Raw genomic sequence first — 18,491 nt, 5'->3', positions numbered from 1 at the left:
GTATGAGGGAAAGGAAGAGAGATGTGATAGTAGAGGGTATGTTGATATGTATCTGAGGCACAACTGAAACTCAATACCTGATAAACACAATAGGATGCTAGAGACTATCACAAACAACCCCCAAATCTCAATAGCTCACATCACAGTCAAATTTAGAATTCAGACTGTGGTCTTCCACATGGAGATTCATGAATCTCTTGGATTTGTCTTCCTTACTAATTCTCCCTGTATTCAGCAGACAAAGAGAGACAGAGAATGAAAGAGCAAGAAAGAGAGATCATAACATAGAGGAGGCTGTACAGAGTAAGGACTAGAACTTGCCATACATCATTTGCCCGCATCCTATTGGCCAGAACTAAGTCACATGGACATGGTCCCATTTAAACACAAAGGAGACTGGGCTATGTAGTCTCCTGAGTGCCCAAGAGATAACTGATCCTAGTTTGTTGATCACTTAACATTATCTTTGCCACAGAGACAGTATTATCTATAAAGACCAATTTATTTAAGAGGACTATTGTTTAGTGTTTAAGTACTTTGTATTTAGTTACTGATACATGAAACATGAACACCATTATGTACATTGCAAAGAAATTTTTTTTAATTTTCTTTTTTTTAAGAGACAGGATCTTGATATGTTGCCCAGGCTGGAGTGCAATGGCTATTCACAGGCACAATCATAGCACAGTATAGCCTCAAACTCCAGACTTCAAGAGATCTTCCCACCTCAGCCGCCCAAGTAGCTGGATGGAAGCAAATATTGAATAACTGTTTTACAGGATGCACTCAACTCTGAAAATGCAGTAAATAATACAATTACTGAAGGTGCTTACAATTTAAACAGGGATGAGGACACACAGAATGAGAGAATTACAGTACAATGTGGCACATGGTAAATGACAATATCCAAAACAACACTTTATATGGTTTTAATTTATTATTCATATAACGCTATTCTGAAAAAGCAGCAAAATATATTGTTATTTGGATTTCCTTACATAGTTTTCAGGTAGGCTTATAGTATTCTCCAAGCATAGACCAAATGTATTGGCCTTTAAAAAATCAGACAAGTGTAAATGAAAACTGAAGACCTTGATAAACAGACAGTATTATTTACTCTCTAAGGAAAGATGCAATTCACACAGCTGTCGTGGCGATTTAGTCAGTACACCTGAAAAAAGTTACTTGATCTTCTGACAAGTTAAAAAAAAAGATTTTGACATTTCATTTGAATCATTTACATTTCTCACATAGAGAAAGTTTACCATAATCATTAATAATACTGGCGTTAGAGTTAGATGCAAATCATTGCAAGTCACAGCCCAGCTGTGTCGGCTTGGGGAAAGTTCCTCAACCTCCCTTAACCTCGGTTTCCCCCATTTGTGAAAAAATAGGGATAATAACAGGAATAATACTAACGCTTCCTGAGGATCTCCTAAGGATTACATGAGTTAAAGCACCATTGTACTTTGTCCACCACGGGGCATATGATAAATACTTTCTTAATGAAAGATTATGAGGATGTTAAAAATCAATGTTTTTGTAGATTATTTAACAACACGATATGTTGCACAAAAAATCCAATTTAAAGTAAAAATGAATACAATGTAATCCCAACTTTGATTGATTGACACAGACAGAAAGGAAATGCACCAAAATATTAACAATGATATTTTTAAGTGGTACAATTGTGGATGTTTTTATATTCCTGGTCATGCAGAAGTTTAGGGGTAAACATTTGTTTCTTTTATTTGCATCGTATTATTCCTAAAATCCTTTACATCTCTTAAACTGTGTATGCATACATAATTGCTTTATTAACATGATGTGATTTCATCTGTTATTTTCTCCTAAAGATAAGACCTCCCCAAGGAAACTCTTGACTTTGCTCTTGCCTTAGAATAATTGGCCAGCAACATTAAAAATTCATCTGCTGAGAAGCAAACAGGTTTTTTATGTGTTTGTTTGTTTCTAATTTTTTTTTCTTTCTTAGTCAATAGTAAACACTTAACATACCTTTTCAAATTCTCATTTTTTCCCCTTTTTTCTCTAACATTTCCTGGATCCTGAATGAATACATATTGGAATAATTCCAAATAATTTCTAGCATAGAACTTTACTGACATTTGAACATGACAATTGGAGATACCAGACTCTAGAACCCCAAACCATTGCAGAGTTTCTTTAAAGCTGAAGCTAAGGTATAGAGAATGCATACATTTATTTGGCTTTATATATTTAGGTATAAATTGCAATCTTGAGAAAAAGTGTTCATTTTTGTTTCCATGTAAGATAACTTTCTCTTTTGCATGAATATTTCTTTAAAAACTTTTTAATTGACAGATAAAATTGTCTGTATTTATCATGTACAACATGATGTTTTGAAGTATATATACATTGTAGAATGACCAAATCTAGCTAATTAACATATGTGTTATCTCACATAGTTATCATTTTTGTGGTGAGAGCACTCAACATTCACTCTCTTAGCATTTTTCAAGAATACAAGATTTTCTTATTAACTATGGTCATCATATTTACAATAGATCTCTTGAAGGCATTCTTCCTATCTAACTGAAACTTTGTATCCTTTGACTTAATATCCCCACCACCACACCATACCCTTGTAACTACCACACTACCCTCTAATTCTGAGATAGACTTTTAGATTTCCCATATAAGTGAGATCATATGTTATTTGTCTTTCTATACCTGGTTTATTTCACTTAACACAATACCCTCCAGATTCATCCATGTTGTCACAAATGGCAGGATTTTTATCTTCTTTTTTTGAGACAAGGTCTCCATCTGTTTCCCAGGCTGGAGTGCAGCGGTATGATCACAGCTCACTGCAGCTTCGACCTCCTAGGCTCAAGCAATTCTCCTGCCTCAGCCTCCCAAGCAGCTGGAACTACAGAAACACACCACCATGCCAGCCTATTTTTTTTTTTTTTTTGGTAGAGAGAGGGTTTTGCTATGTTGCCTAGGCTGGTCTCGAACTCCTGGGCTCAAGCGATCTGCACCTTGGCTTCCCAAAGTGCTGGGATTACAAGTGTAAGCCACTGTGCCTACCTGCCTCCTTTTTTTTTTTCTTTTTTTGACTCAACAGTGTGCATGAATATTTCTTGAATCTTTATTATGAAATTACAAGTTAATCTTTGTGTAAACAAAATTTTCTTTTAACATGTATTAAGTTTGAATATAGGAAAATTGTGCTTGACATTTTTCTTAAATTGTGTGCTCCAGGTTATGCTGATCCAATTTATAACCAGATAGAATTGAGAGAAGTGAACTATGTTACTTTACAGTTGCCGTATGTGGCCTGAATAGTAAATGTAGAAAAGCTTTGCTGTGGGGAAAGAAAAGAGCCACTGTCCAAAATCATGGAAGAACTCTCTCCTGCAATTAAAAAAAAAGATGCGCCATCAGAGAAATGCAAATCCAAACCACAATGAGATACCATCTCACACCAGTTAGAATGGCAATCATTAAAAAGTCAGGAAACAGCAGGTGCTGGAGAGGATGTGGAGAAATAGGAAGACTTTAACACTCTTGATGGGACTGTAAACTAGTTCAACCATTGTGGAAGACAGTGTGGCGATTCCTCAAGGATCTAGAACTAGAAATACCATTTGACCCAGCCATCCCATTACTGGGTATATACCCAAATGATTATAAATCATGCTGCTATAAAGACACATGCACATGTATGTTTATTGCGGCACTATTCACAATAGCAAAGACTTGGAACCAACCCAAAAGTCCATCAATGATAGACTGGATTAAGAAAATGTGGCACATATACACCATGGAATATTATGCAGCCACAAAAGGATGAGTTCGTGTCCTTTGTAGGGACATGGATGAAGCTGGAAACCATCATTCTGAGCAAACTATCGCGAGGACAAAAAAGCAAACACCACATGTTCTCACTCATAGGTGGGAATTGAACACTGAGAATGCTTGGACACAGAGTGGGGAACATCACACACCGGGGCCTGTCGTGGGATGGCGGGGAGTGGGGAAGGATAGCATTAGGAGATATACCTAATGTAAATGATGAGTTAATGGGTGCAGCACACCAACATGGCACATGTATACATATGTAACAAACCTGCATGTTGTGCACATGTACCCTAGAACTTAAAGTATAATAAAATAATAAATAAATAAATAAAAGATGGAGAAGCCAAGACAACTTCCCACCTGCCTGACCCTGAGCAGTGACTTCAACCTCTGGGCTATTTCACCTGCAGTCTTCTCCTGCGAACGGCATTTTCTCCTGTTTTGTTGTTTTTGTTTCATGATGGTAATTTATTTTTCTTTTAGACAAACTACAAGAAAAAAATACCTTCTCTGACCTTTAGTGGCTGTTTTGACTGCTCAGTTGGATTTTTAAAATGCTTCTGGTCATCTTCCTACTGATAATCGTTATTTGTGGCAACCTCATGGAAGAGGCTAAGGCACAAAATATAATTTTAAAGTGTTTACTTGAGCCAAGATGAGGACAGCTGCCTAGAAGACTCAGACCCAAGTAACTTTGGATATGAGCTTCATTCAACCTTTCTTACAAGTAGGTTTTAAAAGGCAACAAGGCAGACAAGTTGTCAGAAATTCCCATTGGTTTATGGAAATGACAATGATTAGTAATTGGCTATATATTTTTAAACTATAGGATGTTAGTTATGGTGTCCAGTGCATGGCATTGTTAGGTTAATTTACAGCTACTTGTGGCGACAGTCAGTCTAGAGCAAGCAGATTCTAGAGATGATGAGCTCAGCTCCAGGGGAGAAGTGGAGCATGACTGCTGCCTCATTCCTTTGCCTCTCTGGGCCTGATCATTTACAGGAGGCTTGCATTCCTCATAAAATTTCTTTTCTTTCTCATTTGCTTATTCTCTTTCCTTTTCTTCTTTCACATTAAATGGGAAGAAGAAAGTACAAATTCCAGTTCAACAGGTACGTGCAGTCTTATGCCGAAACTAGGACCCCGTTTTCCTTGATTACCCATGCAAACATTCTTCATGGTCTCCAAGGCAGATTCCCTGTTCTAGTCTCAGCTGGATCCCTCAGATAAATTGGATGAAACCAATCTTTGCATCTCTTTCTCACGTTACTTATACCTTGACTACTATTCCAAACATAATGAGCTTCATCACCAGTACAAAAGGTGACACCATCAGAGCAGGAAAGAGAAATTAGAGCTACAAAGGCTGTGTTGTGAAAATACTAGGCTCATTCTTTCTCCAAACACCGGAAAAGACTGTGTATTCTGTCATTTCCCAAAGTACATTGTCACATCGCATCAAAGAACCCCAGCCCAGGATAGGACATTGAGGTGTCTGGCACAACTTTCTGTCTGACGTATGGGCACCCTCTGCAAACATCACCAGTAAATGAACTGGCCGATTCCTCTGCCCATTCGGAGGCAAAGAGCTGTGCCTCTTGAAAAAGCTCTACTTTTATGCAGTTGGAACTTTAGAAATCTCTTCCTCTAATTTAGTCTAAATGTTCCTCCTCATAACTTGCATTCACTGGTCCAAGTCTGCCCTCTGGAGCATCTCAGAATAAGTCTCCCTCCCCTTCCATCTCACAAGTTCTTCCTAAATTTTTTGGATGAATTAAATAGAAGCTTCTATCAACTATTAACTCCACATCCAGTCTTTTGAAACGCAGCTTGGAAAATGGGAATTTTTCCTACTGAACGTTTAGATCATAAATGAATGCAAAAAAGAAAGCACCAAATCTCTTCTTTATTTTACAACTCTACATTTTCACTCCAGATCTAAACAAAAATGCTTTTTCTTTTAAGAACTGTGGGAGATCTCAGTGATTATCTAACTCAACCCTCTCACTTTTTAGATGAGTGACTTAAGGCCCAGAGGTCTTGATTAAGATCAGAGTCACCGAACTCTGGTTATTTGAACCCTGAGCGCAATGCTAAAGTGGAGTTCAGCATTGTTCTGAACTTTGTGTTGTTCATTGTTTTTTTCATTGTGTTGCTTCCTCTCAGAAGATAAGAGTTGTGCTTTGCCAATTGCAAATACTTTGTGAACAAAATTTTCTTATGGCACAGCTTTCTGAAACTATATTACAATGTGTTAATTTCTAGTGACATTCATTAGAATCTAATCTTAAGTGATAATTTATTTGAAAATATCTCAAAACTTGTATCCCCAAAAAGTTCAAAAAATATCTTCAGAGAAAAATAAAAACCAACCATCTCAAAATTCACCCTTTCTTTTCCCCAGAATCAAATCTCTAGGGATGACATGAGCACATATGAGTGCACAAGTACACAAAATGCACGAGCGCACACACACACACACACACACACACACACAGAGACCCTATTTCTCCATTTTTTCTAGAGCTGACTTTCATACAAACCCAAGATTACCATTACTAATAAGTAGATCTAATCAAGACACTTAGCCAGGGAGCCAACATTTGCCTTCACCTAACAAACAGGATGTAAATACAATAGGCAAATTATTTTTGACATAGACATAAAATAGCTTTTTACAATGAGAACGATGAGGTCATTGTGACTCCTTCACTTGAAACAATTGGACTTTCTTGTACTGTTGCGCTAGAGATTGTAAAATAATAATAAAGAGAAAGAACAAGAGAGCACTATGTTGGTACTGCTCCTCACACACTTGATTGGTAAGAGCAGTGATGAAATAGCAATAAAATTTATGAGACAAGAGTTGTGGCTATAAATAGGGATCTGCTTTGCTCCCAAATTGCATAGGGTCCCTTTCCCTTTAAAAAATATGTACTTTGGGAGGCCGAGGCAGGCGAATCACGAGGTCAGGAGATCGAGACCATCCTGGCTAACACGGTGACACCCCGTCTCTACTAAAAATACAAAAAATTAGCCGGGCGTGGTGGCAGGCGCCTGTAGTCCCAGTTACTCGAGAGGTTGAGGCAGGAGAATGGCCTGAACCCAGGGGGCGGAGCTTGCAGTGAGCAGAGATTGTGCCATTGCACTCCAGCTTGGGCGACAGAGCAAGACTCCGTCTCAAAAAATAAAAATAAAAAATATATAGACGAGGCCAGGTGCAGTGGCTCACGCCTGTAATCCCAGCACTTTGGGGGGGCCGAGGCGGGTGGATGACCTGAGGTCAGGAGTTTGAGACAGCCTGACCAACATGGTGAAGCCCTGTCTCTACTAAAAATATAAAAACATTAACCGGGCCTGTTGGCACTCGCCTGTAATTCCAGCTACTTGGCAGGCTGAGGCAGGAGAATTGCTTGAACCTGGGAGGTAGAGATTACAGTGAGCCGAGATTACACCACTACACTCCAGCCTGGGGGACACAGCGAGACTCCCTCTCAAAAAAAAAAAAGTATATATATATATATATATATATATATGAAAATAAAATTCCATCACCCAGAGAAAATCATTAGTCATGTTTTTGTATAGTTGTCCAGTATTTTCCCCTACATATATGTAAATATACTATATAATCTTAAAATATTAGGGTGAAAATGCTTTTTATTTAACACTGCATTGTATCTCTAGGTCATTAAATTGTCTTCAGTATCATGGCTCTGCATTTCTTGACATGTAGTTGCTCCCTTATTTATATAACACATTCTCTGTTGGTGAGATTTATTGTATTTTTTTGCAGTTTTTCTTTTCCTACCATGACAAATAAGCTCATCTTTTCCAGTCCTTGTTTGTTCAAAGCTGGAAACAACACACACACCCAAATCAGACCTGAGATTCTATGCACAAAAGTACTTCTTGAAACGAATTATGTAATAGTATTGTAAAAAAGAAAAAAAAAATAGAGATAAAATAAGCCAAGTGATATGTGTCACTCAGTGTCCCAGCGAAAAGCTGACTCCAAAAATTACATGATCACAATAGCAGAAAGATGAAAGAGTGACAGACAAAAGGTAAGAGCGGGAGGATGAAGAGGTAATACTCAAACAGCTTTGGAGATGGAGAGGAAGCTGGCAAATGACACAAAGGATAGCTGGAGGATGACCCAGTTTCCCATGAGGCAAAAGAAACAATGTTGTTTGACATCTTCAGCAAACATTCCAAACTGTAAGGAAGAGGGATGATGGGTTTGTGTTGGTGATAACAGCAAAGTATTAAAGCATGCATAAAATCTTTCACCATAAAGCAACAATTATTCTTGGTAATGCTACCGGGATAACAAGTTTCTACATGTTGTAATGCTGGCAGAGAAAATAGGGTGTGTTTAGAGATTAGATGCCCCATGGACTTGTGGTCATGGAAACAAAAGCAAAGAGCTAACATGGCTACGTGTTGAGGTTGGTATTTGAGGGAACATCCGGCGTGTGTTTTATTCAGTATTGTGTAGTACAGAAAAGGTCACACACTTATATGTCAGAAGTAGATGCATATGAGGCTTTTTTTTCTTTGTTTTATTCTTTTTTCATTTTTTGTGGGGATTTTTGTTTGTTTTGATTTTTTTTCTTGATGCATATGTTCCTTCAACAGAAACTTATTCAGCACTTCCACGTGCAGTGCTCTAGACTAGACTTTGAGGATCTAAGGCTGAATCCTACACAGTCCTCCCTCTGAGAGAGTGATGAGACCTGCGAGCTCTCCTAGCAACTCTGCAGTCTTCCTTCAAGGTGTGTGTTGCAATTTGGGGTTGCACATTTTAGTTGTGATATTTGTGATTATTTGATTAATGTTTGTCATCCCACGAGACTATAAGTGCCATGAGGGTAGATATCTTATCTGTTTTGCTCCCCCTTGCTTTTCTCACAGACTGCTCAGTATAAAATAAATGTCCAGTGAATCTTTGTTGAATAAAATAATACTTTATACGAAGGTTAGAGATAAATGTTACAAGAGGGATATAGATCAGGAACTGATAAATTCCTAGGACAGAAAGATTAATCTAGACAAAAGCTTTTTGTCTGGAATTATCTTTTATGAAAGAGACGGCCTCGAAAATCAGAAGAGCAGATTAAGCAATTATTGTAATCATCTAGGTGGGAAGTAATGGGACATAAACAACTAGAATAGAAACAATAAGAAGGGAGCAGAGTTGATAAATAAAAGCAGTACAGATATAAAATTGTCAGACGGTGGTCACCAGTGGGCTATGAAGGACAAGAAGAGGCAGAGTCTAAGAATGTGCCAGGTGACTGGGAGGATGGGGATTATAGAAGAAAGCAAAGGGCAGCTGCTTTAGGTGCACGGGGGGCAAAGGACCTCAGTTTCATATGTGTTGAGGTCACCCTGATGGAGATGTCAGGCAAGATGAGCATGGGGATCTGCAGGTTTATGAGAAGACCAATTCAGAGATATAGATTTTTGAGAAATCTACACAGAGTTTTCCTTGCAGTTAGAAAGGTGGATGAGGTTGTCCAGGGAGATTATATAGACAGAAAAACAGAGGACCAAGGACAGGTACTTGAGAAATGATGAGACTTGGCAGGACTAGTTTTTAAAAAGTTCAGGAAGACAGAGAAGTAGCATTTCTCTTTTTTGGTGCATAAAACCCTATGAGAGAAGAAACCATCCTGTTCCCAATGCTGGGAAGTTCCCTATGTACCTTGGGAAGGTCTTCTGGGTTTCACAGATGTGAAGAATATCAGATAAAGGATATCTTGGATAAAGGCAGCAGCTACACACTCTCTGGCAGCAAAATCACTGGAGAACTGAAGGGTTTAGGTTTTAGGAGATGGCAACTGGGACTCCAGCCCATGAACATCCCAAAATGACAAGGAAAGCTCTTGGTTAGCACTCCTGTCTCTAAATTGTGCTGACTAATAAGTAGCTGTGAACTCTTTGATTCTCAGTCCAGTCTGACTGGGTCACTGCGGGGAATCCTTTAAAACTAATGAAGCCATAAAGCTTGAGCTTTGTCTGCCCCTGTTGTTGGAATATTTTGTCTCCAGTGTCCTAAAGATCAGTTTGGGAGACTGGAGACTGGAGCACACCTCACAATTTCTTCCTGTAATCTGAAGCTAAGCTTGCCCGCTCTACCATTCAGCCTGGTGAGGGTTCCACTTCCTTATGCATCAAGATGTTATTCTGCTAAACTAGCTAACATCACTAAAAAAAAAAATGGGATGACTTGGAAAGGTGGAGAAAAGAGGGTAAAAATACAGTAATTTTTTGGTAAGTCTCCATTATGCTAATAATAGGTAAGCACCCCCAATGGCTAAGAGCCTGTACCTTAGACCAGGCCCTTTAATAAAATAGATGGTCAAGGCTGAAATGAATGAAATGGTAACATAAGCATCATGCAGCACATTTTGAGGCTTATGGCAATACATGCATATTAATGCATATATGTGCATTGAGTTCTAAGTGCGAAGGACTGTGATAGCCAATGAGGGTAAGTAAAATAATGGTCAAAAGCTCTAGGAAAAGAACTTACGTGAATTCCTGACTTAAATGCCACACCTTAAGAGACTTCAGGTGTGGAGTAGTTATTACATAAGCTGGAGAAATTTCATGCTTTGCTAGGCAACGGCCTTGTAGTCCACAGGACATGCTAGACTGAACTGGTCACATTTGGAAAGTGTGCAGCCTCTGTGCACCTATGTGTAAGGAAGCACTGGGGCTGCCTCGCTCAGAAAGACGCAGTGAGAAAGGCAGGCACTCAAAGAATCATGGCCAGCCATCTGCAGCCTCAAGGGGTGTGTGCCAGACCCAGGCAGTTGACTAATAAAGAAACTGAGTTAATTGAGAAAGGTCATAATACTATTATATAGTACTGATGCTCCTTGACTTATGATGGGGGGTTACATCCTAATAAACCCATTGTAAATGGAAAGTGTTGTAAAATGCATTTAACACACCTACCCTACTGAACATGATAGCTTGGTTTAGCTTACCCTTAAAATGTGCTCAGAACACTTACATTAGCCTGCACTTGGGCAAAACCATCTAAGACAAAGCCTATTTTATAATCAAGTGTTGAATATCTCATGTAATTTATTGAATTCTGTACAAAAATTGAAAGACAATGGTTGTATGAGTACTAGAAGTATGACTTCTTGTGAATACGCATTGCTTTCAATTATCATAAAGTAGAAATATTGTAAACGAACCATATAATGCAAGGAACATCTGTATATATAATATATATAAAATATATTGCTATATATAAATATATGTATGTATATGACATATAATACAATAATTTATATTATATAAATATAAAATATATAATACATATGAATATATATTCATATTGCATATATATATTTATATTGCATATGAATATATAATATATGAGTATATAAACTATATGCATGATATAATAATAAAATGTAATGATAAAGAAAGTTAAGCAACATACAATGAAGTTGAGTGTAATGTTAGAAAAAAACAGAAGGCCGGGCGCGGTGGCTCACTCCTGTAATCCCAGCACTTTGGGAGGCCGAGGCAGGCGGATCACAAGGTCAGGAGATCAAGACCATCCTGGCTAACACGGTTGAAACCCCGTCTCTACTAAAAATACAAAAAATTAGCCAGGTGAGGTGGCAGGTCCCTGTAGTCCCAGCTACTTGGGAGGCTGAGGCAGGAGAATGGCGTAAACCCGGGAGGCAGAGCTTGCAGTGTGCCGAGATGGCACCACTGCACTCCAGCCTGGGCAACAAAGCAAGACTCCATTTCAAAAAACTAAACAAAACAAAACAAAAAACAAACCAGAAAACCAGAAAACCACGTGTTCAGTGTTTCATAGTTGTCCAATTTATGTTGAGACTATGGCCAACACACTTTACAATTCTTCCTCAGAGAAAACGTATGGTTCTACAAAGACTCTGCTTATTAATAACAATCTTATATGTGGCATCCCTGGCCTATTTGTATTGTTTTCTTTTTCTTTTTTTATATACAAAAATCTCCATTCCAAGAACCCAAGTTAGGAAATGCTATAGGATTGGGTATGACTACCAAGAGTAAAAATCCACTGAAATTTTTTTTAAATGAAAAATGCTAAACCTCACAAATAATGAGAGAATAATACAATAAATCCCCACGTGTGCACCCAGCATCAGCAACTGTCAATATTTTGACAGTCATTTTTTTATCTATTCCTTTCCCCTTTTTGCTGAGATATGAAAGTGAAATTCTCAGGTACAAAAAGAACATAAATGGTTTAAAAGTCTAGCTATGTTTCTCTAGTGTACAAATTTTCTTTACAGTACATTTTTCTTTCCATTTCCACAACTATTACCCAAATTCTACTGGTGGTCATTGAAATGCCTCTTATGATGGTCTCAACTAGAAAAATCTCTTTGTTTTTCTACCTGCCTCCAAATAAGAAAGACATTGGTAACTCATGTCATAGTTCACGAGTCTCTAGGAATTCTACACATCTGCTTCAGCCAGTCTGTGAACTTTCAGAAAATATATGCAAATATTTCACATTTGTTTATTATATAAGGGGGTTTCAAAGCTTCTATCAACATTTTCATAGGGGCCTATTACCTACAAAAGGTTAAGAATCTCTGCCTCTATTATATCTTGAAAGCATATCAAATATACTATCTCACTTCCACTCCCTAATTGTATTTATTTATTTATTTATTTATTTATTTTGAGATTGGGTCTCTATCACCCAGGCTGGAATGCAGTGGTGCAAGCATAGCTCACTGCAACTTCAAACTTCTGGGCTCAAGCGATCCTCCTGCCTTAGCCTCCTGAATGGCTGGGATTGTAGGCATGCACCACCATGCCCAGTTAATGTTTTGTATATCTTTCAGAAATGAAATTTCACTATGTTGCCCAGGCTGGTCTCAAACTCCTGGCCTCAAGCGATCCTCCCATCTCGGCCTCCCAAAGTGCTGGAATAACAGGCATGAGCCACCTCACCTAGTCCTTAGCCATTTTTTAATATTTAAATCGGGTACCGGCCACCACTTCCAGGATGCCTTCCCAGACAATGTCACCTACAACTGATTTCTCGCATGGTTTCTTGCAAAAGTTAAGCTAGGTTACTTTCCTGTTTATCACAGTTGCTCAATCACTGGACAAGTATTTATCAGGTCCTACTATTTGCCAGGCACTATCCTATACTTTAGGTATACTTTGTCGCCTGATGCACTGTTAGAAGAGGACAAGGAACATCACAGTATCCAACACATCTTCTGTGTCCAAGGACATATTGCAGTTGTAGCTCCAGTGAATGGAGGCAAAAGGATGAGCAGTTGCATTTCTGTAGCTGGCGTTCAGCTCAAGAATACCAGACTCGTGGTGTTTTTTATTTTATTTTATTTTTTTCTTTCTTTCTTTTTGAATGTGAGGCCTTTACAGAAAAAGAAAATGTCAATCTGATTATCCAGGGCATGACGATAAAGAGAAGCCCAAACAAATGTTCCCCCACTCTACCCCACTCAATATACTGTGGCACTAGAAAACCATTCCAGAATCAGAAACTATATGCTGATCTCCACCAACCCTCTTAGTAGCACCTGAAATAGTCCAGCGTCTATGTGAGACCTGTAGTTGGGTCCCCACAAATAACCTGTTATAGACCAGTGTCTATGTGAGACCTGTAGTTGGGTACCCATAAATAACCTGGACTGGAAAAAACAGCTCGACATGAACTCTGCCCCCTAGGCAGGGGATCAGGAGCACGAACCTCTATACCAAGGGCGGCAGAGCGGTTACTAAACGTGCTCGTTTTTCGTCACTGGGAACGTGCATTGTTAAAGTGCATAGGTCCCTGATGATAAGGGAGTTGTTTAATAATAGGCGGTTGGAGATATTATCACGTTAGGGACTTGGAAGAAAGTAATTAACGCTATTGTAACAGAAGCAATGGGGGGAGGGAAGGTTTGTGTCCAGTTTTGGGCAAAAACTTATAAGTTCCACCCGCCTTTTGATGGATGCTTTTTTGATGGGGCTTGTTTTGCAAAACTCAACAGATAAGTCATGCTGTGTACTGGAATGATTTGGAGCGTCTAAGCCGTGGCACCCTACTTAATCCCCCATCTCCAGTTATCCCAATGGACCGACCCCAAGGGGGCATTTCCGCTGAAGTCCGGGGCTGTAAAAATTAAGTGAGAAAAGCCTCGCTAAAGTCACACGTCGCCGTCACCCCAGGTACTACGCTGATGCGCTTCGGGCCGACCAGGTGCGCCCGCCGGGGCGTCTTCTACGCAGGACGGGCCACGCCGAGAGACATCGGCAACAAGGGCAAGGCGGGAGGCCGGAAGGTCACCCCTGTCCCCGGCCGGGCGGGCGCGGCCCAGCCTCACTTCCCGGGCACGTTCGGGCGGGGCGATTGCAGGGAACGAAGCGGGGAGGCGACAGTCCCCGGCTCCGCCGCCCGCCAGCCCGCCTTCCCTGCCCGGAGGCGCCGCAGGCCTGGGTTCCCGGACAGCTGAACCGGAGCGCCGCCTCCCGAAAGGTGAAGGCAGCCCGGGGAGGCGGGGACGGCGACTGGGGCGGGGGCCGCTGGCGGTCTCCCCGCGGCTGTCGCGGGGCCAGCCCAAAGCCCCGGATCCCCGGGAGCTGCGCTTCCCGCGCGGGGCGCCGGAGTAGGGCGGACCAAGCTGGCCTGCGGCTGAGGCGGGAGGAGCGGCTAGCAAAGCACCCCCGAGCGGGCCCAGGCGCGGGAGGCCGGGGCTCGCTGCAACTTCTCTTTGGAAGCCCCTACACTAGCCCGGGCCCGCGCGCGCGCTCCCCCACGGCCACGCGCGCACCCTGTCGCCCGCTCCTCCGCGCGCCCTCCGTCTATTTTTTCCTCTTCCTTTCATCCTCACACTCTAAAATAGGTCAAGGGGTGGAAGTTACACCTGGTGCAGCCCTCGGCTCTGATGCAAAAGCAGCTTTTGCCCCTGGCTGCGGGACAGCAATGTGACTACTCGCATCGGGAGAGCTGCTGTCCGTCCCCACACCGTTCAGAAAACGCCGGCGACTCGGGCGCTGACAATGGTCTGCAGAGGGGAGCGGAGAGAAGCCTCTGTTCCACCCTAGATCCGCCGCCTCGGCGCCCGCCCGCGGGGAGGAGGGGGCGCGACAAGTCATCTAGCGCGTGCTCCGGAGCCCGCGCCCGGGTCCGGCCGCCTGGGTGAGTTCCTGGTCCTCCCCTGCCTTTCGGTAGCCCAGGGTGGCCTGTTTACCTTGCAAACTTAGATACGATCAAAAGAGGCGAGACTGCCATGCCGTAAGGGATTGAGGGATGTGCTTTGGGTGTGAGATCAGATAAATCAGAATTCAGAGATAAAGAACATGTCTAGTGCCTTAAAGGTTAAAATGGATTCGTATTTTTTCATGGAGTGCACGTGTATCTTTCCCTGGGGAACTGATTTTTAATTAGTAAGAGGCAAAGAACTAAGATAACTTGAAGCCAGAAAGTTTTCAAAACTCACGATGAAAATACAGTTTAAGAAGGAATGCCAAAATAGGAAGGTAAGGATTTGTATGATATTATTTGCTATGTGTGGGATTTGTTTGTTTGTTTGTTTGACGGAGTCTCTCTCTGTCACCCAGGCTGTAGTGCAATGGCACGATCTCGGCTCACTGCAATCTCCGCCTCCCGGGTTCAAGCAATTCCCCTGCCTCAGCCTCCTAAGTAGCTGGGATTACAGGCACCCGCCACCACGCCTGGCTAATTTTTGTGTTTTTAATAGAGACGGGGTTTCAACATGTTGGTCAGGCTGGTCTCCAACTCCTTACCTCACATCGGCCTCCCAAAGTGCTGGGATGGGGCCCGGCTGGGTCTTTTTATATTACCTGGGTTCTTTGTGATAAATGATGTGAGCCCACAGTGCTCTATGTAGAAAGAAGATAAGGCTGTAAACGTCTACTTGCAGAGCTTTATGTTAGGTGGTGGGCATGAATTTAAATGTACATTGAAAATTTAGTGTGTAGAAAGAGCTAAAATATATCTACACTGTTTTAGGTTAAGATTTTGGTAATATTACAGCTAACCATTGGCATTTAACCCTGTTTCAGCAACTAAAAGTGCTATTATTCATGTGACATCAGCAAATGGAAGCCTTTATCTTTCTATTTTTTATTATTTATTTGTTTGTTTCTTTGTTTGTGTTTGAGATGGAGCCTCACTCTGTCGCCCAGGCTGGGGTGCAGTGATGCGATCTTGGCTCACTACAACCTCTGTCTCCTGAGTTCAAGCGATTCTCCCGCCTCAGCCTCCCCAGTAGCTGGGATTACAGGTGCAAACCACCATGCCCAGCTAATTTTTTTGTTTTGTTTTTGTATTTTTAGCAGAGAGGGGGTTTCACCTTGTGGGCCAGGCTGGTCTCAAACTCCTGACCTCAAATGATCCGCCCACCTCGGAAGCCTTTATCTTTTAGCTAATGAATGGTTAACTTGTTTGAAGTTTGGGGAAGGGAGAGTTGGAGCTTTCTCTGTCCTTGATGACTGGCTGAAGGTAAATACAGGGTAAAGAACTGTCCAGTATTATGAGTGGTGCCTTAGAGTTGCTCATAGCAAGATCACTTAGGAGAATGAAGTGGCTGTCAGATGGTCATTGGTTACCTATAACTTATTTGAAGGAGACCTTGAGAAGTTGGGACATATCTTGTCACTGAGGAAATTATGCCAAAGAACTGCTGCTTTATTAACGCATTTGATCAGATTTGAGAAGGGAGCTTTGTATACACTCTTTTTCTAACTCCAAAGAAATTTTTTTTTCTAGAAAGATTCAATTGCCGTAATCATGTCCTTTGGAAATGTGCCGTTTTGCATGTATATCTTAATATGGAAAAAGTTCCAAGGTAGTTCAAAGGTTTTAATAAAATTTTACTTACCAGAGGGATGTGAAATTGGGAATACCCTGTGTGGATAGTTAACTCTGCCTTAAATTGGAAGGTCAGTGGGAGCAGGGATCTTCCCAGTATATCTTAAATCTCTGTGTATGTGTATCTTTGACAGCCATATCTTACTGGAGATTGCAAGGGTTGTAAAGAAGAGACCAGACCTTATAGTATTTCTGATAGGTGGATATGTGGATGCTTAAATGCATTTCACTTGTAAAGAATTTATATGCTCCTTTAGAGAACTAGTCTCCACAATTTGAAACAGATTTATGAAGAAGACTCTATCATTGCTTTAAAGAAGACACAAGCAAGACATACTTGGCACTATACAGGCTCATAATGTTGAGAGCAAAATGCAATTAAATGCCTGTGTTTACTACATGTCAAAGTTCTCATTTGTATTTTTAAACAGGAATTGAGTGAAAGCTCTCACTGCAATTAAGCCCCTGGTATAATACATTATTGAAATTAGGCTGTCAGCACTTGTCTGTGCAATCTTATGTTTTCACTTGTAGATAAATTAGGAATTCTTCTGAAAAGAATGGCATGAAAGCATTAAGATAACTGGAGAATTCATTTAAGGACAGACTGAAGAGTGATGCCAAATGGCCAGTTAAATGTCCTTCAGCTTTTGTGATTCACTTCTCTTGATGCCATAGAGAAAGTACATTGCATAGACCTCCTAGCGGAGACGTCTTCAAAAGGAGTTAACATCATTGACTTTGGATACTCACTTCTCATCCAGAGAAACTTCTAACCACTCAAAGAAAGCATTTTAAGAGTTTGAACTGGATCACCTGGATTGAAGCCCAGCTCCGAGCCATTTCCTTGTCTGTGAAATGGAGATAATGACACCTCCCCAGGTGGCTATGGAGCAAATGACTAGGTGTAAAATGCTGAGTACACAGTTGGCACATTGTGAGCAGTCATAAAGAGGGGTTTATAACAAGAAGTAGGAATATGTTGACTAAATATCATCTCCTGGAGGCTGCAGAGAGGTTGCTGCCTAATTGACTCTAGAACTGAATATATGGGTCACTGGTTCAGTTCCCCATCTGGGTATACTGAATATATTCCTAGTATACTCCTATAGCATAGAGTATAGAGTATGTTGTACTCTTAGTAACCAGTGTCCTTTGGGAGCCAGAGGCTGTCACACTTGCATCTCCTCCACCCTAGACAGGCCTTTGACTCAGCTAGGTTAAAGAAGTAACCTGTGGTTGTTTTTAGAGATGATGATGAGGTGGTGGGGGGAGATGGGCACTTGAGGGGTTTGGTGTATGGTCCTCTTCACACATATGCATGGTTTTCTTCTCTTTGCTTTTCCCTGTTCCCTTCTATCCTCCCTTCTTTTCTCTCTAGGGGTCCGGACGATTATTTCCCAGCCTTTGTTAATATGTCTCGGCATCAACCCTAGGCCCTAAAGGGTTGTTAGTCCTGATTTGGGTAGTCCTGGAAGGTGCAGCCTTTGAGCTTTTTGTTCTTAAAGGTGTAACTGCGAATGTCAAATAGGCACAACCTTTGCCACTTCCATGGTTCTTCTGGGGTGTGACGTCCCATCTTGCTATATTGAATGTGCTCATTTCTACCTTCTCTTTCTTCTCCGTCAAGTTGCAGATAATGGAAACTATCCTAACTATTTCAAGCATGAAGGGGTTGAATATGAGAATTAGGTGCTCACAAGAAGGTTGGAATGAAGGTTGCAACTGAAAGTAGAGGAGGGGACCTGGCCTGAGCCTC

At 41.0% G+C, this 18,491-nt stretch overlaps 1 protein-coding gene and 1 long non-coding RNA gene across 2 annotated transcripts in view; both read left to right on the top strand.

Moving 5' to 3' along the window:
* The first annotated feature begins 8,257 nt into the window (after window positions 1-8,257).
* Window positions 8,258-14,370, top strand: LOC126961636 (uncharacterized). The gene is made up of 3 exons (XR_007728369.1): window positions 8,258-8,297; window positions 8,488-8,624; window positions 13,890-14,370. It is a non-coding gene; the product is annotated as an uncharacterized LOC126961636 (long non-coding RNA).
* Window positions 14,371-14,563: 193 nt separating this feature from the next.
* TRMT9B (tRNA methyltransferase 9B (putative)) overlaps window positions 14,564-18,491 on the top strand; it is a 65,152-nt gene continuing 61,224 nt past the window's right edge. Inside the window, exon 1 of the transcript XR_007728366.1 lies at window positions 14,564-15,037. The gene's annotated coding sequence lies outside the window, so the exon portion shown is untranslated. The remainder of the gene's footprint in view (window positions 15,038-18,491) is intronic.

Source organism: Macaca thibetana, chromosome 8 (assembly GCF_024542745.1).
Source record: "Macaca thibetana thibetana isolate TM-01 chromosome 8, ASM2454274v1, whole genome shotgun sequence".
NCBI lineage: Eukaryota > Metazoa > Chordata > Mammalia > Primates > Cercopithecidae > Macaca > Macaca thibetana.
The sequence above is the reverse complement of the archived record's forward strand: the minus strand, read 5'-3'. Positions and strand labels throughout refer to the sequence as shown.